Source organism: Sturnira hondurensis, unplaced genomic scaffold (genome assembly GCF_014824575.4).
Source record: "Sturnira hondurensis isolate 20B ecotype Veracruz unplaced genomic scaffold, ASM1482457v3 Scaffold0004474, whole genome shotgun sequence".
In the NCBI taxonomy this organism is placed as follows: Eukaryota; Metazoa; Chordata; class Mammalia; order Chiroptera; family Phyllostomidae; genus Sturnira; species Sturnira hondurensis.
The window spans coordinates 6,773,119-6,796,207 of NW_028077105.1; the positions used below are offsets into that span (position 1 = coordinate 6,773,119).

The following is a 23,089-nucleotide window of genomic DNA, read 5'->3' on the forward strand; positions in this document are numbered from 1 at the left end:
AAATGTGAATATACCTCTCTGTGTATATAAAATTATGTGTATACTGTCCTCTGGGTTTATGTACACCTGTTATCATTGGGATGGTAGACTGGAGCTGCACTAGTCTGTGAGAAGAACCCAAATCTAATATAAAATTAGATGTATTCCCTGTTTAGAAAGTAATTAGGAAAAAATTGGTATATTTTGTAATTGGTATAAAAATTGGTATTGGTATATTGGTATATTGGTAAATTTTCCTTAAGTGAAAAATGAAACATATTAACAAAGACAAATACCCAATAGAAAAGGCGAGCAAAAGCATGAACAGATACAAATGGTCGATAAACATAAAAATCAACTCAAACAATAGTTTAGTAACTTCAAATTAAGATAATTTTATACTGGTTTTAATAAAAATTAAGACACATAACAAGAGAAGATATGGACCAATGAGAATTCATACACATTGTTTGCGGGACTATACAACTGTGCAGTGGAAAATAACTTGGTATTATTTTGAAAAGATGATCATTTGCTATGACCCAGCAATTCAACTCCAAAATATCTACAACCTAAAAAAAAATCTCTTTATTTGTGCATCAGGAGAAATTCACTAGAATATTGAGAGAAGCATATTTCATAACAACGATAAAAATCTAGGAAATCAAAGGTCCACTTACAAAAGAATAGACAAATTTATATATATTCTCAAAGTCAATATTATATAACAATAAAAAGGAATAACCTACTGACATTAATATGTATTATCTCAGCAACAATATCAAGTAGAAAATACTAGACATATACATTATGAAACAATTTTAACAAAACTCAAAAAACAAGTAACTAGCCCTGGCTGGTGTAGCTCAGTGGATTGAGTGCGGGCCTGCGAACCAGAGGATCGCGGTTCGATTCCCAGTCAGGGCACATGCCTGGGTTGCAGGCTGGTTCCCTGCAGGCCAGCTCCCAGCAGGGAATGCACGAAAGGCAACCATACATTGATGTTTCTCTCCTTCCCCTCTAAAGATAAATAAATAAATAAAATCTTTTAAAAAAAAACAAGTAACTAATATATTAGTTCAATTCATATGGCTATGTGTTAAAAACTACTTTTTAAGAGAATCATTAATTTCAAAATTCTGCATAGAGGTTACCTCTGGGGAGGAGATGGATAAGTAAAGAATACAAAAGTATGGTATTTTTCTAACTCTTCTGGAGTTCACTAATTCATAGGTATTAGAAATGTTTCATACATTATTCATATTACACATAATTTTGTACATATAAAATAATATTATTTTTCAAGATTTCATTTGTTTATTTTTAGACAGAGGGGAAGGGAGGAAGAAAAAGAGAGAGAGAAACATCACTGTGTGGTTGCCTCTCACATACTCTCTACTGGGGACCCGCCCGCATTCCAGGCATGTGCCCTGTCTGGGAATGGAACCCCTGACCCTTTGGTTCACAAGCCGGCACTCATTCCACTGAACCACACCAGCCAGGGCTATAAAATAACATATTAAAATGTAGAAGGGTCAGAAATTGAAGAGATCTTAGAAAAAGATGCATAATTGCATAATAGCAGGAAGGATGTCTTGCTGCCATATTTTCAGCTAAGTAAATACTTAACTTGATGCAATATATTTTTTGTAAATGCCCAACTAAAATGACATTTCAATAATTAGGTAATAGTACGTCTTTAGAATTACCATACTTTGGGGTGGTAATAAGGTTTTCAAAAGTCATACTTGTGTTAAATGATATTCTGAGTATTCATAAAGTAGTAATTTGTATAAAATACATTTTGATTAAATAATTTTGACTTCAATTTTATGTACAAATATCCTGGCACTTGCAACTTAGTACTTTAGCTTGTTGTTGTCCAACCTTTTGGCATCTCTGGGCCACACTGGAAGAAAAAGAGTTGTCTTGGGCCACACATTAAATACATTGCAACATGTAATCACAAAAACATCTCATGGTATTTAAAGTAAATTTACAATTTTGTGTTGGACCACATTCCTAGCCATTCTGGGCTGCATGCAGCCCACAGGCCATGGGTTGGACATCCAATGGGCCCTCTTTTTTGGTTTATAACTAGTTTGATAGTATACAGTAACTATTATTGAGACAAAAACATATTAAACTGTCATTCTCAGATAAGGTTTCTGAGTTATAGCCTCTCCTTCACCAATATCTTGTCTCAATTGATGTGCGTTTTTTTAATGTGTGTCATTTTGAAAGAAATGCTTTCAGAACAAAACCATGTATGATTAATGCTAACTTGAAAAGATACCCTAAAATTCTGTGGTCTTCTGAACATCACATGTTTTAAAAAACTATTTAGGATCATATTTTAGATTTTTCCAAAAAAGGCCACAGAGAGTCTTTTCTAGTGATGTTATAGAGTTCATCTTGAAAGCAGCTGGAAATATTTAGGGAAATAGTCATAATTTGGAATGTAATTAGAATCTTAGTCATTAGGGTAAAGAACACCCGAAAACAATCAATATGCCAGGCTTTCTCAGACCAAGGATGGAAAGAGAATGATAAATCCAGAAACATTTTTTCCAGAGGAAAAAAATATTCCTCATTTGTTTCTTCTTCTTACCAAGTGTGTTTTAAGTTCTAATAGGTCAGCTGCTCCAATGAGTTTACTAGTTGGGTTTACTGAAACACTAAAAAATAAAAGCCATTAAGAGCAGGGAAAATGCCTGTGCAGAGAGAGGCCAAGACCCTTCCTGTTCTCGTGTGGTCTGTGAGGCAGATGAGAGCTTGGTAGACATGCAGAATCTTGGGCCCACCCAGACTTCCTGAGTCAGAATCTTCATTTCCACAGACCTCCAACTAATTTATGTGCACATTAAGTTGAAGGACACACTGGTGTAGATTAAGTTTATTTTAAGTGAAGTTACATAAAAATCATCTGCTTTTCTTGAGGTCATTAAATTCCACAGAAATGTACATGAGCAATAAGAGAAGCATTGTTCCTATATTCTTTTCCTCACTCTTCTAACTTGAAAAAAATTCTACATGATATCTCTGTTTCTGGACATTTTTCTCTGTGAACTGAAAAAGCCAGAAAAGCAGGAATTTCCCTTAGGAAACATGTAAGGTCTTCAAGAGCCATTATTGGGGTGGGATTATTATTCCGTTAAAAATCCTTTTCTGGTTTTTTTTCATTTTTAAATTTTACAAAAAGATCAAAATAAACCCATCTATCCTAGTAGATACTAACTTTTTAATTTATGAATGTTCAAGTAAGAAGAATTTAAAAGTACCCAGTTAATGTGTTGCCATTAGAATTTATAAGTAATCCATAGAATACTTAAAATATTTATAAACTAACCTTCTTCTAATTTCCATATGGAATTTATCAGCGAGTCCTGTTAGTCCTAGCTCCACTGTATTTCTCTAGCTGTTCTCCCTTTTTTTCTTCAGTAGAAGCAGCAGTAACCTCTTTCTTTCAGTTTACGATGGATCTACTTACTACTAAGAAATGAAAAAAATAAAAGTAAGATGGAACAGAAGTACTTCTATGTAAACATTCAGATATATATGCAATGATATCTCTTACATTATTGTCTATAATAGTCAAAAATTGGAAGTAATCCAAATATTCCTCAACAGAGGATTTGTTAAATAAAATACGGTGATTGCAGACTATGGAATGTTATGCAGCCATGAAAAGAATGAGGACACCTTAAAGATACTGATATAAAAAATTCAGGATATATTACTAGAAAGTAAAGTAAGTTCCAGAATAACATCGATACTATATATTCATTAAAAGATACTGTCTATTTATTATGTATTTATAAAAGTTTTAAAAATAGAACTGCAGAAAGGAAAAATAAGGGCTGAATAGATGGATGGAAAGAAGGAAGGAAAGATGGAAGGGCAGAAGAAAGGAAAGAAGGAGAAAATTGACATAAGAGAAAAAATCTGAATAGTACTATATCTACAAAAGAAATTAAATTGGTAGATTCTCTCCCAAGAAGAAAACTTCATGCCAGGGTTTCATCAGTGATTCCCTGAAACCTTTAAGAAATAACACCAATCTCACACAAAATCTTCAAGAGAAAGGACACAAGGGGACGTCTCCCATCTCATTTTATAACAAGGACAGCAGGTTGATACCAAAATCTGACAAGAATTTTATAGGAAAGAGACACCACAAGAACAAGCCAACTCTCCTATGAACATGGATATACAAAAACCATACACAAATTATAAGCAAATTACTTCCAGAGGTATAAAAAAAGGAAAAACACACTACGGCCAAAATGGGCTTCCCCCAGAAAGGCAGGGGTACTTCAGTGATTAAAACCTATTAATAAAATTCAACAAACTTACAGAAAAGGAAAAGAGAAAACTCACATGGTCAGCTCAAAAGACCCAGGAAAATAAAATTATTTGATAAAACTCAACATTCATTAATGATAGGAAAAAGTTCTTACTCTAGGAATAGAGAGAACTTCCATAATCTGATAAAAGAGAGCTATGAAAATAAAACACAGAAAAGCCCTACAGCAAACATCATAATTTATAGTAAGATAGAAAAAGCCCAACCCACTTCCCATACTGTCTTGAATATAATATACAAAAATATGTGTTGTTAGATTAATAAACCAAATTAGTGAGAGTTGAGGTGTAACAACTGAATTCTTCTAACATAAATGGTTGATGTGCATAGGTTAGTAATGAACTTAATAGGTGTTCCAAAAATGTTTATTGCATTATTTGATTAAAGAGACTCCAGAATTACAATTATTCTCTTCAGAAATCACGGCAGTTCAGTGTACATTCGGCCCAGCAAAATAAATGCAAAATTTAAAGCAGGACAACGGCGACCACATAGATTTACTACTTGCATATTCTATTCTTTCCCTCCTTCTCTCTTTCTACTATTAGAAAATTCTGTATTAATCATTTTGTAGCTGTATTCTTTTGTTTGCTTTCTTTGTAAATTACTTCAAGTCCATGGCAGAATTAACCCCTGAATAAGTAAAAAACAAGTAAGTGCTTAAGATAGGACTCAGTTAAAAAGTTCCTCTACTTAAGGCCTCAATTATTCTTATTATGAGAAAAAAATCTAAATAAACTAAATCCTAAAACACATTGCTCTTTTCCATTAAAAATATTGTTGTTTTTAAAAGAAATTCATTCTTTTATGTCCCTTGCTCTAGGGGACATATCAGTGAAAATGTTGCTTCATTGAATATCTGAGATTTTCCTGCCTATGTTCTCTTCTAGGACTTTCATGGTGTTATGACTTATATTTAAGTCTTTTATACATCTTGAGTTTATTTTGGGGTATGACATAAGTTGGTGGTCAAGTTTCTTTTTTCTTTTCTTTTCTTTTTTTGCATGTAGCTGTCCAGATGTCCCAACACCATTTGTTGTAGGGGCTATTTTTACACCATTTTATGTTACTGCCCCCTTTGTCAAATATTAATTGACCATAGAGACTTGGGTTTATTTCTGGGTTCTCTGTTCTGTTCCACTGATCTTTGTGTCTATTTTTATGACAGTACCAGACTGTTTTGATTACAGAGGTCTTATAATATAGTTTGATATCAGGTATTGTGATCCCTCTTACTTTACTCTTGTTTCTCAAAATTGCTGTGTCTATTTGGGGTCATTTATGGTTCCATATAAATTTTTGAAATGTTTGTTCTATATCTGTGAAATATGTCATTGGTACTTTAATAGGGATTACATTGAATCTATAAATTACTTTGGGTACTATGGACATTCTGATGATGTTAATTCTTCTAATTCATGAACACATTATATGCTTCCATTTATCTGTGTCTTCCTTAATTTCTTTCTTCAGTGTTGTGTAATTTTCTGAGTACAGATCTTTTACCCCCTTGGTTAGGTTTATTCCTAGGTACTTAAGTGTCATCAAGGAACGTGTATAAAGGACCCATGGATAAAGCCAAAGGGGAGAAGGATTGAGTGTGGGGTGGGTGAGGTGGAGGAAAGTGAAGGCAGGAAAATGGGGACAATTATACTTGAACAACAATTTTTTTAAAAGCAGAAATTTCAAAGGCTCTCTCAAAATATAGATAATTGAATTACAAGAATACACTTTAGGTTTGACTTCGGTAGACTTTGTGAGAAGAAGCACAGATTACTTGTGAACAAAAATTACTTCAAAAAGAAATACGACATTTATTAACATTGCCTATATTAAGTCTTAGAAATTCTGGGCTATTTGAGCTATAATAAACCTTTTCCTGCAATTTAAACTGTATAGTCCACATTAATAAGAAAATGTTGTGCCCTGGCTGGTGTAGCTCAGTGGATTGAGCACGGGCCTGCGAACCAGTCTATCGCGGTTCGATTCCCAGTCAGGGCACATGCTTGGGTTGCAGGCCAGTTTATGCACAAGAAGCAACCATACATTGATGTTTCCTTCCTCTCTCCTTCCCTTCCCCTCTAAAGATAAATAAATAAAATATTTTTTAAAATGTTGCATTCTAATATACAAAAGACCAAACTTTTGAGCCCATTCAGCTCAACTTTAAGAAATGGCTTTCCTTCTAATATAAGGATGATTCTAATGCACAAATATACTAGCCATGTTATGAGATCTTTAAAGGAAAAACCTGTTTGGTCAACTGGCACACAGTGGGTACTCAGTAAAGATGTTGAATGAATCCAATTTAATTCATTTTATTCTGAAATAGAAACACTAAAACATGCTTGGCACAAAATAGAATCATCTTAGTAAGACAGTAATTACTACCAGAAAATATTTCCAAATTCTCTGTTAAAAAGTAGAACCATGGGCAATGGCACCAATTGTTGAGAATTTACTGTGATCCAGTCACTTGGCATTTGTTACATTTTCTAACCTTACAGAAGCCCTATAAGGCAAATACTATTAGTATACACATTCTATAGATGGGGAAACTAAGGCTTAGAGTTATGTAATCTGCCTAGATCATATAGCTACTAATGGTAGAGAAAGGCCATGACCTCAAACAATCTGTCTCTCACATCTGTTTACCCTTTTAACCACTATGTTACCCTATCTTCAATTTTTTAAACCACTTTTCACTTACAGTATGTAGTCTTGGAAAGTCAATAAGAAAAAAAAAGCAAGAGGCAGACTTCTGCTTCCTAAAAGGAGATATGAGACGCAATGAAAGTGCTTGTAATGGCACATATTGAAGCCAAGATGGTGGTTTTTAATAAAACTGAGAAAGGGCGGGTTGCTTTCCCACAGAAATTGTGGAAACACACACGCTGTCCAACCTTAGAAATGTAAAATTGTTCATGTTTTTGATCTCTGGACCAAAGGAAAAACTACAAATTCCACTGTTTGGAACATTTAATGGAAGAGTTTAAAAGGAAACCATTATTATAATCATGGTACTCACCAGCACTATGAGAATTCAAGCCCTGTCAACATTTTCTTTATAAATTCCCTATTAGGACTTTCCAACTCATCCAGTGTTATTCGGCTAGAGCCTTAAAATCTGAAATGTAAGATCTCAAATTGTGAATGATATTATTCCAAGAATTAAGGGGGAAAATGGATATCATGTGATACAGACACAATAGAAAAATGTTTGGCTTAGGCAGAATGTTAACAGGTATTAGCTGTCTTTTACTTTGTTTTTCTTGCTTTGTACAAAAGTAAGGGGAGGAGGGCTGACCTGAGGACAAAACTTGTATTGTCATCTGACCATGAGCAAAATTTTAAAAGCTCAGTATGTTATATACAGTTTGATGAAATTGTAAAAACCTAAATGCTGTCTCCACCTTCTAAGACTGCACAATGCTTGGAATCTCATAAAGAGAGATTACTTTAAGAACTCTGGCACTTTGCTTTTAGTCTAAACCATAAAAAATGAAAGAACAGTCATTTCTAATCCTGTCCAGTACATTCCAGCTAAATGGAAGTAAGAAGACATAGAATAAAGGGAACTATTCAGTCATTTCAGAACTTCAACAAACATTGAATTAAATTCCTTTCTGAATAAGGGTTAAAGCTGAAGAGATCTGATTCCTCTGAAAACCACTGTTATCTAACGTTCCTTGACATTATTATTTTCTCATCTTCCTTTCTTGAGATGACTTGCCTTTAATACAAAATCAAAGGTGAAGAGAAATGTAGCAAATATTGTATTATGAAAGTAATCAAAAAACTTACTTAACTCAATCTGGAATTGTAGTTCATGTCACCATTTATCATGCTTAAAAACCAGAATAAATGGTTTATAGAAGCCTAGTAGATGGCTAAATCAGAACAGAACAAATGAAACAATGCAATCCATTCAATTCATTATGGCCAGTCCACAGAGTCACAAAACATAAAAGAGACCAAGAAAGATTAGGACCCTCCCTGATGCTGGAAAATAACAAACTGAGTTTCCCAAACTAACCCTATTTGACTGGAATCACATAAATGTAATCATATGTGACTTCTTCTGCTGATCTATCTAATTAGATTTTTACCCCGATGGAACTTTAAAAAGATATGGTCTACAGGAAGTTCCAACTTTAAACTCCCTCTGCCTCCTAGGATTACTAAAAATCAGTTGGTTGATTATTAGAGTACAGAGTAATTCAGATTTATTTTTCTGGTAGGCCCTGATATTCTATACCAATCAGATTATTTTACCTAACCTGGAATTTTTGCTTCTGGATTTCTGTTACCTAGTAAATCTCTGTATCATATATTCGCTTAATGAGCAAAGCTTAGAATAATAAACTCTTTTTTTTTAAAGAAACTGTCCTGTTAGTAAGTAAAGTCTTGAAACTATGAAAGTATAGCTTTTTAGACTTTAAATGCTTTAAATCTTATGATTCACACAAGGTTCTTATGCACCTTTTTGGCTACAAGTACATCCCAATATAAATTTAAAAAATGGCTTAAAAGTAAACTCATGTGTCAGCATAATCTAAATATGGAAGGCATCCTCTTATAAGTAGAAGTGGTGCTAAAATTCTGAAGTTAAAACATTTACTGTAAGTAAGAAGCCAAAAGTTCAGACACTCAACCAAAGTTGATCCAAACCTCTCGGGTTGGAAATATCACAAAAGCGGGCTTTTCCACGAAATGGCCTGTATTTCCTGTTTTTAGCTAAGCTGGAAGTGCAATAGGAACAATACTTATTATGGCATGTCACTGCTTCTACTTTTGGTCTGAAAACACCAAGCAGAGACTATGAGTGTGACGAATCAGAAGAAAAAAACTGAGTGGAGAGGTATTCTGGGCTAAGAAAAGGAGAGTTATTGGGAACAGAATTTCCTAACTTGACCACCAGTTAACCATAGCTTGGCCGCCCAACATGCTATGTGAGTCACTCCCAACTTACTCCAAAATAACACAAGAACTTCTTGGGCTAGATCATTGCTAAAGTATATTGTTAATATTTCCAGAAAAAAATAAGCAAGACAGTTATTTAATAATCAAATGGCACTCGTGTAAATTCCTTTTCATAGAATAGTCTAGAAAGCACAAACAACTCGCTAGACAGTCTGATAATGTTATTTGCCACATTCAGTTAGAAATCTTAGCAAAAAATCACAGCTCCCAGGAACAGGACTGATAATAACTCTTCACAGGAAAAGTGTAAAATTGTTAAAGACAAAACACACAGTGAATTTGAAAAAGCAAAGTCTCAAAAGTTTTTTTAACTTTTTTTAAATTTAATTCTTGTTCAAGTACAGTTTTCTGTCTTATATTCCCAGCCCTGCCCCCCCCAGAGCTCCCCACCTCCCTCCCATTTCCACCCACCACCTTAGTTATTGTCCATGTGTCCTTTATACTTGTTCATGTGAGTCCTTCCCCTTTTCCCCTGTGATTCTCTCCCCTCTTGTCCCTGTCAGCCTGTTCCATATTTCAGTGTCTTTGGTCATATTTTGCTTGCTTATTTGTTTTGTTGTTTAGATTCCTGTTAACAGTGATATCATACGGTGTTTGTCTTTCACTGCCTGGCTTATTTCACTCAGCATAATGCTTTCCAGTTCCATCCATGATGCTGCAAATGGTAGGAGCACCTTCTTCCTTTCTGCAGCATAGAATTCCATTGTGTAAATGTACCATAGTTTTTTGATCCAGTCATTGACCGATGGGCATCTAGGTTGCTTCCAACTCTTGGCTATCATAAATTGTACTGCTATGAACACTGGGGTGCATAGGTTCTTTTGGATTGGGGTTTCAGGGTTCTTAGGATATACTCCTAAGAGTGGAATTGCTGGGTCAAAAGGCACGTTCATTTTTAGTTTTCTTAGAAATTCCATACTGTTTTTCCATAGTGGTTGTACCAGTCTGCAATCCCACCAACAGTGAACTAGGGTCCCCTTTTCCCCACATCCTCTCCAACACTTGTTGTTTGTTTCTTTGTTTATGATGGCCATTCTGACTGGTGTAAAGTGGTATGCCATTGTGGTTTTGATTTGCATCTCTCTGATAGCTAGCGATATCGAGCATCTTTTCATGTGCCTCTGGATCCTCTGTATGTCCTCCTTGGAGAAGTGTCTGTTCAAGTCCTTTGCCCAATTAAAAAGTCTCAAAAGTTTTATGGATTGTGGGTTTGAGTGTATATTTTGCATTTTATGAAAGGCCACTAACTGCTGCCGTCTCTAACTTAATCTCCTACTGCCTTCAAAACTAAAACTTAACGATAAACTCAAACTACTAATATTCAGCCAGTTCATTAACATCTTCATTGGATCTGTACAATGTTGATTGTACTCACTCAATTAAGAAAGGAAGTTTGGGAACTACTGCTCTTATCTACTTGGTTGCTCCATGATAAAGGAAGGATGTAAAGTTGGACAAGGTACCTAGTGATGCAATACGTAAACATCCTCTACCTAGAACCTGGAAATATTACCTGCCCCCTAATAAATCAACCCTCAAAAAGAAGCTAATAATAACGATGATGATGATGATGATGATAATACACAGGGGAAAAAGGAAACATGTATTCAGGACTTGTAGTCAGGATGAGAGAGCCTTAATGGTATACAATGTTGACACTACCTTATAAACAAAGTTTGTGAAGCCCTGCAAAAAAAAGGGGGGGGAGGTGAGAAAAGAAGGAAATGAGACACCAGAACCAAGACACAGAACAACGTCCCCCTCCATCCCTTTGGGAGGTCTGACAGTCCTAGCAAAAGGTGAAGGCCAGGCAGTCTGGTGGTCAGGGTAGCATCCTAGCTACCTCAGGCTTGGTGCTGCAGGAACCCAGACTTGGTTAAACAGAAGAGCAGAGGACGTGTTGCTCAAAACTAGCCCTGGGGCAAGGTCTCCACCGAGACCAGGGTATGAAGCCAAGAAGGGCAAGAATCAGTGAGGAGCTCTGCCAGAATCACAGGCAGAAGGGTGCTGAGATGGCGCAGACCTCTGTGGAGAGGGAGGGTGACAGGCCTGGAACGTGCTTTCGGTAGGTGCGGTGAGTGTGACCTGCCCTATAGTCCAAAGCAAAAACCCAGCACTACTGTGTGCTCTTTCGTTGCCCTGCTCTGTTTCCGCGGGTGTGACAGCCTCCATTTCACTACCGTTCCTGCCTCCCCTCTTTGTTTACACCATTGACGCTTCGTACGTGTGCCACAGGAGTTTGTGCTCCAGGTCCGAGTAATACTCAACATGAAAACAGATTAATCAAGTGCACAGACAGTATGTTTATTATTCGTTTCTATGGCTGGGTTAATAATTCAGTCATGTTAGTTAACAGTTAAAAAAGAGAGAGAGATAAAGTAATAATGGGTCTCTTGTTCGGTGGCAGCGGAGCTTCCTTCCTGGAGCCACTCCGTTGGCGGGCTCCGAGACACACACAGGCTCGGCTGCGGGACCGCGCTTGGCGCATGGTAAAGCCTGGGATAGCGTAGCTGGGCTTTTAAGTTAACAGACTGTGCATGTTTGTTAAACTTCAACTCCATGACAAAAAGACTGTGTTTGATCTGTTGGGAAGGGCTTGCCTAGCTGAGGTAATTTTGACACAAAGGAAACTCAAACTATAGAGAAGCAAAACAAATACAGAGTGACTCTCCTAATTTATGAATTACAGAACAATGAAACCCTTTATAGTGAGTTATTTATGGGGGCAAAGACCATGTCTCATTCGGTTTTTATTTCCCAGCACCTAAGCATAGGGTCTGGCATATGGTACGTGTTCTATAAACATTCAGTGAACTGAACTGAACTGAGTTGCTTCATATCCTCACCACGGGTCTCCTTTCATCTGGTTAACAACTGCACTTGACCTTGGCTCAGCCACCACTTCCTCAGAAAGATCCTCCCTGACCTTCCTGACTTGATCATTCCCCCTAATATTTACACTTATACTTTTATGCACATACCTTCAAAGCATTGATCATAGCTATAATTTTACATTTACTTACAATGCAAATATTGATATAACAATACAAACCATACACAATGAATTCTGAGGAGGCAAGAACTGTGTCTTTCTGTTTTCTGGTCAGGCAGTAAATATTGTTTTTGTTGGCACTCAGTAAATATTTGTTAGAGTAGGGAACCAAGAACCCATAATTTTCATGGTTTCCTCTTATTCTAATAATACTCACAAGTCCTCAAATAATATGGAGTAAATTGTCCAGCACAGACTCACATAACAGCCAGAGATAGGAAAGCAAGTTTGCAGTGCAGGCTATCCAGTTAGGAAGAATGTTGATAAGGGAAAAGGAAGACGCCGCTATCTTCCATGATGTCCAGAAGTTAAGTCTGCATCCTAGAGGGTACCATAGAAATATCTGCGAAGCTATATTTATTCTTTGATAAGTATCTCAGGTGTTTCACTTTTAAAAATAAAAAAACAAAACTCATTATGTCAAACCATGAAAGGTCAAAAACTTTCAAATATCTTCCATTTCTTAAGTCATCTAGCAGACTATGACTAACCTAGGAGACTATGACTAACCTAGGAGACTATGTACACTTTTTTACAGAGTTTAGTCACAGGTAAGAAGTTTTTCTATGATATTATCCTCTGAACCTCAGGAGTTAGAAAAAAAAGAAAAAAACTGCTCTGATCCAAAATACAGTACTAAAGGATATGAGATGTGGTAAGCGATGAGGTTATTTTCTGAGGTTACAAAGAAAAAGAAAGAGCAGAAACTGCAACTTAGTCATACTTAATCAAATATCCAAACATTTATAATAAGCAATATACCCAATATTATTCCAGTCAACTACGTAATAAGCAAAATTCCAGAATGATTAAGGCTACACAAATCAAAGTCCATCTGAGAAGGCTGCTGTTTCCATTGAACTGGACCACATATACGAAGCAGCTCATGTGTGTCAGGCCGCACACTGGGCAGGGAACATGCAGACAGTCTCTGCCCTCCGGAACTTAGACACAATGCAAGTTCCCCAGTCACATCTCACGGCCCCTCACAGCTACTGGATCTTCCTCCCAGTCCCTGGCAGAAACTCCTGACTTCAGGGAGGTCCACAATAGATGCTTTCCTTCCCCCCCAAAAATGACTTCTCTTCACTGAGCCAGAATCCTTAAAGAAAAGTGCTATGAACCAATTCAAGTTTCAATATATATATTTTAGAATAAATTAATTAATCACCCAGTTGGTGTGAGAGGGAGCTCTATCCATAAATGAGGAATTGAATGAGAACACCCATAGCTTGCTCTCAACAAGGGCCAGGTTTTCTGACTTGGTTCTGATCTTCTAAGTTTTCAAGTGCATTTCTTTTTGTTTTAAAATATATTCTATTGATTATGCTATTACAGTTGTCCCATTTTCCCTCCTTTATTGCCCTCTGCCCTGCACACCCCCTCCCACCTGTATCCCCCCCCTTTAGTTCATGTTCATGAGTCGTACATATAACTTCCTCAGCTTCTATATTTCCTATACTATTCTTAACCTCCACCTGTCTATTTTGTACCTAAAATTTATGCTTTTTATTCCCTGTACCTTTCCCCTTCTCTCCCCCACCCACTCTCCTGCTGACAACCTCCATGTGATCTCCATTTCTGTGATTCTGTTCTTGTTCTAGTTGTTTGCTTAGTTCATTTTTGTTTTTGTTTCTTTTTGGGTTCGGTTGTTAATAATTGTGAGTTTGTTGTCATTTTACTGTTCATATTTTTATCTCCTTTTTCTTAGATAAGTCCCTTTAACATTTCATATAATAAGGGCTTGATGAGCATAAACTCCTCGAACTTGACCTTATCTGGAAAGCACTGTATCTACCCTTCCATTCTAAACGGTAGCTTTGCTGGATAGAATAATCTTGGATGTAGGTCCTTGCCTTTCTGACTTCAAAAGTTCTTTAGCCCCTTCTTGCCCGTAAGGTTTCTTTTGAGAAATCAGCTGGTAGTCTTATGGACACTTTTTTATACGTAACTATCTCCTTTTCTTTGCTACTTTTAAGATTCTCTCCTTAAGTGCATTTCTTGATGACTCATCTATCACCTGGGATAAGAAGGGCATTTTTTATGACTGGTTTAAGTCAGGTTTACCCAAAAGTAACAGTTCAGCTTTCTCCTTTAAGCATGCAGTATGTGTAGCAGATGCTCTGGCCCTTAGGAGGCAGAAGAATCTCAGTCCTATCGCTGTGCAACTTTAAAAATATATATAAAGTCTTTTGGGGCCCCTGTTTTTTAATGTGTAAAATACTGATAATCATACAGTAATTCTGCGATGATTAAATATGGCAATACATGTAAAGACTCAGCATAATATCTGGTATATGGTAAGTATGCAGCCGATGTCGGTATTATGATTAAGATTATTGTATTACGCCCTGGCTGGTGTAGCTCAGTGGATTGAGCATGGGCCTGCGAACCACACGATCGCGGTTCGATTCCCAGTCAGGGCACATGCCTGGGTTGCAGGCCAGTTCCCAGCAGGGGACTCACGATAGGCAACCATACATTTATATTTCTCTCCTTCTCTCCTTCCCTTCCCCTCTAAAGATAAATAAATAAAATCTTTTTAAAAAAAGATTATTGCATTACTTGTAGCATTATTCCTCTTTCTATGTACTTTCTTATTGGGGAAATCAAGGTTCTAATTAGATTGAAGAGGTCAAAAAAAGGTTTAAAAGACCAAATATCTTTATTCAATCATTTTACATATATTTATCTGATCTGACCAACTCCCAGAATCAAATGGGTGACTTACTGAGGGCTTGGAATTCTACCCTGAAAGAAGGTAGAATTGTGGAAGAATAGTGCAACATAAGTTAGTGGGACCAAACTAAGGTCCACACCCTGAGCACAGTTAGCATAAATCAAAGGGGTCAGGTATAGAAATGAATGTCAATGTTATTGGGCAGCATTAAGTCTTGGGAAATCACATTAACCTTTAACAAGAACAGAGCCCAAGCTTGGAGAACTTTCCTACCCACTACTGGACCCTACTTAACCCAGAATGTTAAAGAAGAATTCCCCATCTTAAATGAGCATATATCTCATCAGAGATGGTCTCCTGTGTTATTGTTCATCATCACAAGAAAAATCAAGACATAGAAATCATTTACCTTGATAAGAATTATCATACAAAAATGAACTGGAGGTTTATTCAGAAATGGAAGCCTATCCTAAGAACCCTGAAACACCAATCCAAAAAAAAACCTATGCACCTCAATGTTCATAGCAGCACAATTTATGATAGCCAAGAGCTGGAAGCAACCTAGATGCCCATCGGTAAATGACTGGATCAAAAAGCTATGGTACATTTACACAATGGAATTCTATGCTGCAGAAAGGAAGAAGGAGCTCCTACCTTTTGCAACATCATGAATGGAACTGGAGAGCATTATGCTGAGTGAAATAAGCCAGGCAGTGAAAGACAAATACCATATGATCTCACCTTTAACAGGAATCTAAACAACAAAACAAACAAGCAAGCAAATATGACCAAAGACACTGAAATATGGAACAGGCTGACAGGGTCCAGAGGGGAGAGGGGAGAGAATCGTCGGGGAAAAGGGGAGGGACTCACATGAATAAGTATAAAGGACACATGGACAATAATTAAAGTGGGAGGCAGAAATGGGAGGAAGGTGGGGAGCACTTGGTGGGGCAGGGCAGGGAATATAAAATAGAAAACTGTACTTGAACAAGAATTAAATTTAAAAAAAGAAATGGAAGCCTAGTACTGAACTAAGGATGAAAATCAAGTCTAGTGGGGAACAGTGAGGACCATTCCCAAATGTATTGAGCAATAAAATGAGGAAGTAAAAGCAGCTCCTCAGACTAAAGACCTATGTCCTGGTCCCTGTAAGACCTGCTCAAGGCTGGTCTTACAGGGACCAAAGTCAGGGGTGGAAGATCAGCAGTGAATTATTTGAAAGTCTCCAAATTCTCTGAAATGTCATTATTTGCTGATTGCTTTCTACCAACTACATATCTGGTGTCCATAGAAAATGGTCCATTGTGAAATGCCAGAATCATTCTACCAGAAATACATAAGATACAGGAAACTGCATAGGCATGAACTGAAAAATGTCCTGTGGTTTTGCTGTTGTGTTGTTGATTTTTTTTTTGCACTAGGCCAGAGACTGTGCAAGGGGGAGGCACCTTGTGACTTGTCAGGACCACAAAGGCTAATTTGCAAGCTAACATTTAAGTTATAACACTGTCATACTTTTATGGATGTTGCAGGAAGGCATCCCACATCTGGATTAGAGACAAGTGACCGTATCGCTCTCGGCGGTAGAGGAGGTAGCCAGGATTTCCTTGTACCAGCTCCTGAAGTACCAGTTCACGTGGGGCAACACAAAAAGGGTCAGGAGACTCCTGTATATACATTATAAGAGAGGGACCCTGAGTTTGGGGAATCTGAATCTTTTATACTGAACAGTAAGCATGCCTCCCCTTTTCTTTGGAGGGATACACTATCTGCATCTTCCAAGGCTGTTCACTCTACAAACATTTTTTTAAATATTTTATTTATTTATTTTTAGAGAGAGGGGACAGGAAGGAGAAAGAGTGGGAGAGAAACATCAATGTGTGGTTGTCTCTCATGTGTCCCCTACTGGGGACCTGGCCTGCAACCCAGGCATGTGCCCTGATTGGGAATGGAACCAGCGACTCTTTGCTTCACAGGCCAGCTCAATCCACTGAGCTACACCAGCCAGGGCTACAAATATTTTTTTAAATAATGGAATGGAATAAGGTTAGTTACTGCCCTTGCTAATAAGACATACAGAAATGAGACCCATTCTGAGGTCTCTCACTATGATTTTGACATAAAGCCCTCACATAGAACATGCTTAAGTGGCTGACATCCTATCGGTGGATTGCTTAAATAACTAGCTCTACAAGGCCCTTTCTGGTTTAGGATGTCATCTAATTTGCACAAACCACTATTGCATGTTCCTAAGAACATTCTCCTGAGCTTGCAAACCACACATAGCACTCATTTCTTCTTTTTTAAGATCAGTACAAATTTCTAAAACTTTTGTTTTATACCATTTCCCAGAAGGATTTGGGGATTCAATTCACACTGTAAAAGGCTTCTGCAACATAGAACACCTCTCTTCCACTATCACTAGAAGAGTTTTCAAAAGTATAGCCTATACTTAGTATTGGGTTTGAGCTTGTCATGGTCTCCCTTTATACAATAAAAGCATTTTAATAATAATGCTTCCTTCATCCACTACCAGTCCACCCAAACCTTCTAAGTAAGGGTGTCAATATTGAATAGCAACAAAGGCATGAGTCCTTGCTTTAGTGCTTACTATCTGTTGCCTTGGGTGAGTTACATCTTCCTGTACCTTAGTTTCCTCACTGTGAGATAAGAATAATAATACTCTTCCAAATTCACACTATTTTTTTTAAATTCACATGATATATATAACATCTGTGAAAGCAACTTATAATCAAGAAATAATCATACCCTCCAGAGTGCATCAGCAGAGTTGTGAAGTAATCAGTTATTTGCATTTGGATTCATATGTTACTGGGTGTCCAGAGGAAACCTCTTTATCATCAAAGTTTGGGAGGAGATTGAGTATGAAAAGGGTAGAGGGAGCAAACACAATTTTATTTCTAGGTCTAAGGCCATTTCCAGATAACATAAAATAGCCAAGGTTTTATGAAACATTGGCTTTGGGTTAATTTTAGTTGAAAATCAGTGAGTAGGGGAGAGATAAAATACGTGATCCATTTTTCATTACCATCTTCATAAATCCATCTTCCCTATTTTTATCCTTTTCTAAGGCACCAATAAGACTACTGTCACAGGATATTATTTTTCCCCAATGGTGTCAGGGTGGGTTTGCAGGCAATGCCCAAAATTCTCAAGAAAAACAGTTCAAAACCCATAAAAGATGCATGGCAGCTAGTGAAAGAGTTCTCGTGCCGCAAATGACAAAGATTTGGATCAAAACTTCTGCTCTCTGCCTAACTTTCCAGAAATGGAAAACCTTATAGACTTTTCCTACAGTAAAAAGGCCAGGAGCATAAGCACTGAACAGATCAGAAGTGAGAAGCACAGAGAACAGGAGAAAGCAGAGGGGGCAGGAATCTGCTAAGGAGCCAAATCATTTTGAAATGAAAACCAGAATAAGAAAGAACTAAAAGATGGGAATATTAATTTATTCTTATGACATTATATTTTTTTCTTACAGGAAGAAAACTGGATCCATATTATACCCACTCCTCAGAATCTCGTACTCTGCTCTCTTTTCAGAAGTTTTCAACTTTCAAGTTTTCAACAATACCCTTCACAGAAAGCAGATTTTCCTTTAAAATTAAAGTTAACAAAACTATCTCCCAATTCCTTAAGTCCCCTTGAAATCTCAAATGACTGCATCAACAATGGAATTAGATGTGTCTAAGTACGTTTCTAATAGCATCCAATACTCTAGAAAGAAACGATTCATAGAGCTTCTAAGTACGAAGTCTCTTTCTAGAAAACGGGGACTTCCAAAGACAGTTTTTTTACCACATCTCATTTATGCTCTACTCTGTTTTCTCTTGTATCCTAGCCTATTTCGACCTGTTTTCTGGTTGAAACCCAGTGTTCCTCTGTCTGTTCAAAACATCTAAATTTTTTAATGTTAAATATTATATTTTTCAGTTCAAGACTATACATTTGATTAATTTAAACAGATTCCAATTCTCTGTCGAAGTTATCCATCTTTTCATCTTCTTTGTACACTATTTTCTCCATTTTTAATCTTATTAATCAGTTTTTTAAAGTCTCTATCCGATCACTGCAATGCCTAAATCACCTATGGGTTTATTGTCTTTTTTCTCTTCGATTTTGGTTATTTCTTCTTGTTTTATAGCTTGTCTTATCATTTTTTATTGAATGGTGAATATTAGGAAGTCTCTGAAAGATATATTCCTTCAAAGAGAATTAAATTTTTTCTAGCATTCGTAATAAAAAGATTCCGGTAGATGACCTGATCCTATCTGGGCCCGATTCCAAGCTCTGTCAGGGCTGGTCTGTTGCAGTTTTCCTAGGTCAAGGACACACGTGGTCTAACTGAACCCTTGAGCACATTTACCAATGCCCCTCCACCTTGGCAGCATTTGAATTCCTCTCTTTCTCCCTAGCACTATGTGGCTACAAATACCCCAGGTCAGTTATCTGGCCATCCAGATGTTCTTTTGTGCTAGGTTTCTTAGGGTCTTTGTCCTGCCTATGTGCAGATTAGTACTTAAGCAGAATTTCTACGCACGTATTTGTACTACTTTTCTGTGGTTTCTTCCTCTCCAGAAATTTGTCCCTCTTGTCCTAGCTACCTTGCCCCAAATTCTCTCTCTTTCTCTTTATTCCAATAACAATGGCATTCTTCTTACACAGCATTCACCTGTGCTATGATTTAGAAAATGCTCTCCTCATTGGAAAAGTCAAGGAGAATTTAAGTTCAGCTTATATGCTTCTCTTTTCTCAAGGGCCATAACCCCTCTTAGGTCTTAACTCTGTTGGTTGCTTTCCAATGCCATCAATGTAATGTCTTAGATATTCTGTTGAGCTTTATAGTCATTTACTGCAGAAGGATTTGTCCAATACAAGTGACTCCCTTATGGAAAATGAAGCCTTCAGTACAAATTTTATTATACAGAATACTTAGAGAATAAAGTGAGCTTTCAGACGGAAGCACGCACAGACACATGGATCATGACATGGGCATCAGATGCCCTTCTTAAAGTTTGCAGAGAAGTAAACATGGGTTGACATAGTAGAATAAAGCAAGTCAGTGTTCACTGTACAGTGGGCAGCCCGCCAAGATAGAAACAGCCAGATTTACTGTCACAAACAAGGATAGGCACAATTTATCACCAAGGTGGCAGACAATTAGGTATATATTCGTACAAGTGAAGCTAGGTGATCCTCAAGACCCCAAACTCTAATATGAACAAGGATTCAAGACTGAAAAGAATCCTGAAATGAGGCCTAGCACAGCTGCATGGGTCTCTGGTGCTCTGGTTAACTTTCCCTGGCAAAAGAAGTCTTTTATTTTGTCCAGACGGCTAATCAATCAAACCCAAACACTAAGAGGAAATACTCTTAGGGCCGAAAGCAATTTTGACTAGAGTAAACAGTGACCTTCACCACCAGTAATTACAGAAGGAGACACATTTCTATCAGGACATCTACCACCCACCACCACTCCCCCACCCCTTCAGGTTCTGCTGAATTAGACTGCAGGGGCTGGGTCCCTCCATGGATCCCTCACCAGTGGCCTAGACGTCCAAGAGAGGCCAGGGACTGCCACCAGATTTGTGACTCACAGCAGTAAGTAAATTGCCTACTTAATCAAAATTATTTACAAAGAAATAGTTTTTTGCCTCCAAAAAAATCACAATAAAATTTAAAAATTAATCAATCACCTTGCCATTCTAGTACATAAATTACATTTACCATGAGAAGAGTATTATATAATGATTAAAATTTACTGCGTAAAGAATCAACATATATAACATAAATTTTTGCTTTCCAGGCAAGCAGCTGAAAGAGACACCGTATAAATTGATATCAATCTCTATATTCCTCTTACACTTATGAGGAAAAGATGGAGTATCTATCAATGTGATATTCCCAGGACTTAGCATGATGCCCAACACACAGTAGATGATCCGTAGGTAAATAATGAATGGATTAATTAAACAGCTTTGGGATGGAATTGCACTGATCTAAGAGTATGCCTATCATACCGATATCAAGATAAATGGACTTTCTGATCAAATATGACTCTATAATAAAAGTGGAGAAGGTAAAAAAATCTGGATTGTTAAGGGTTCTAAATAATAGATTCTTTCCTATGACAGTTATGGGGTGCAATCAAAAGAGCCACAGAAGAAAGAATATTTATTCAAGAACTGGCCCAGCCACTGTTTGTGAGGGTGTCTTTGAGCAAGACACACATTGCCTACAAAGTCAGTGTCCTCGCCTATACGAGCAGAGGTGTGTGCATTCACTCTGCAGAGCTGGGTTCTGCAGGGGTGGGGGAGAAATTAGGCCCAGTTCTAGTCCCCTCCCTTGCAACAACCAATGAAGCTCCTCTCTGCTTCTGTAGAGGATTACATTTGTGCAACTGGGGCTGTGGTCAGAAGTTTGAGAAGTATAAGACCATATAATCCCAAAGATGTTTTCCAATTCCATGTGTCCTTAATTCTATGAATATGTTTTACTAGATAAGGGGAGGAAGCTATCAACTTTTATAATCAGAACCAAAAATGAAACCACTTGCACGGTGCTTAGTTTTTGGCAGACTCTCTAAAACAAATTCCCAAGAGTTTGATCATCTTTAAACTCACATAAGTAATGAATATTTAATCCATGTCTTAAGTGTATTTACCCCAAATTCATCACAATGCTTATTTTCTGAGAATGAAGTCCACCTCTAAATGGACTTTTTAGTATATCTAACAAATATTTTTTAGAATAAAGCCTGAGTTTCAAAGAAAAATGATTTAGTAACTAAGCTGCTAACTAACCTGGTTTATGAAGTTTTTACTAATTGAAAACACTGTCCTTCTCTTTCTCACATAATGGTCCTTATCGTGAGCTAACAATGTTTTTAAGAGAGATCACAGGAGCACTGAGAAAGGGAACTTTCACATAGTCCCCAAATTTTTAGTGTTTTAAATTGGGGTAGTAAATCTTTCATCTTCCTTGATAATAGTAATTCTTAAAGTGAATATAATAATTATCTAACATTTGGGGGTACTTACTATATATATAAACATCATTCTAAATACTTCAAATAAACTATACTTCATTGAATTCTCACAACAGCCCCACTTTCCTAAGGGGCAGCTGAGACATCAACTCTCACTCCATCACTCCTAGTGAAGGGCAGGACCAGCTTCACCCACGCAGTCTGACCCAGGAGCTCAGGTCTGGAACCACAGGGCCACAGGGCCGCACATCAGCGTCCAGGGACATCAACATCATGGGGAGGAAATAAACCAGGATGCTGAAAATTACTAAAAACAGCCATCGTAAGTTAGAATTCATTTTACTCTTTTCCATTTATGTTTATTTTCCTCAAAATACATTTCCCCATAACAAATTAAATAAAGTAAAATAACATAATGAGAAAAAAAAGCACCGGAGACAGAATGAAAGTCAGGAAACTTGCACTTACCACTTCTGCCATTAACTGGCTACATGGCTTTGGACTAGTCTTAAATATTTATCTCAAATCTGAAGGGGAAAAAATTCTAATTTCACCTACATAAAAAAAATCATAAGGAAGCCATAGCAATGGTATTCTTAATGCCCAAAGCTGTGGTAATAATTATTATTAAAGGAATACCAGCAAATTATAGTCATGCTTTAATGTCTATTATACTCTCCTAAACTGAGCTTAAAAAATATTCTAAGAATGGTTTCCTTTGTTTCACAGGACTTTTCCTGTAGATAAAATTGTCGACATTTCCTGTACGCCTCTGCAACTTTCTGAAGATGAACCACATTAAATAAAGTCTAGAGAGGCCACATTTAGAAGATAAGATAATCAGCAGATATTGCTTTAAGTATATTCATCTTCTAGGACAAATGCCTTGCTTTTTGTTTTTATGTAAAAAAAACCCTCTAAAATTAAAGCACATATTTTTGCGATATTTATGCCAAATAAAGTCTAGTTTACAAATGGAAGTACTAAATAGTAAGATTTGAACAATATGTGATCATA

At 37.0% G+C, this 23,089-nt stretch overlaps 1 long non-coding RNA gene across 1 annotated transcript; it reads right to left on the reverse strand.

Moving 5' to 3' along the window:
* Window positions 1–2,018: 2,018 nt before the first annotated feature.
* Window positions 2,019–22,601, reverse strand: LOC118986697 (uncharacterized). Its single transcript, XR_005066435.1, has 4 exons — window positions 22,541–22,601; window positions 12,582–12,701; window positions 10,991–11,014; window positions 2,019–3,471 (listed from the first exon to the last, which is right to left on the reverse strand). It is a non-coding gene; the product is annotated as an uncharacterized LOC118986697 (long non-coding RNA).
* Window positions 22,602–23,089: the final 488 nt, after the last annotated feature.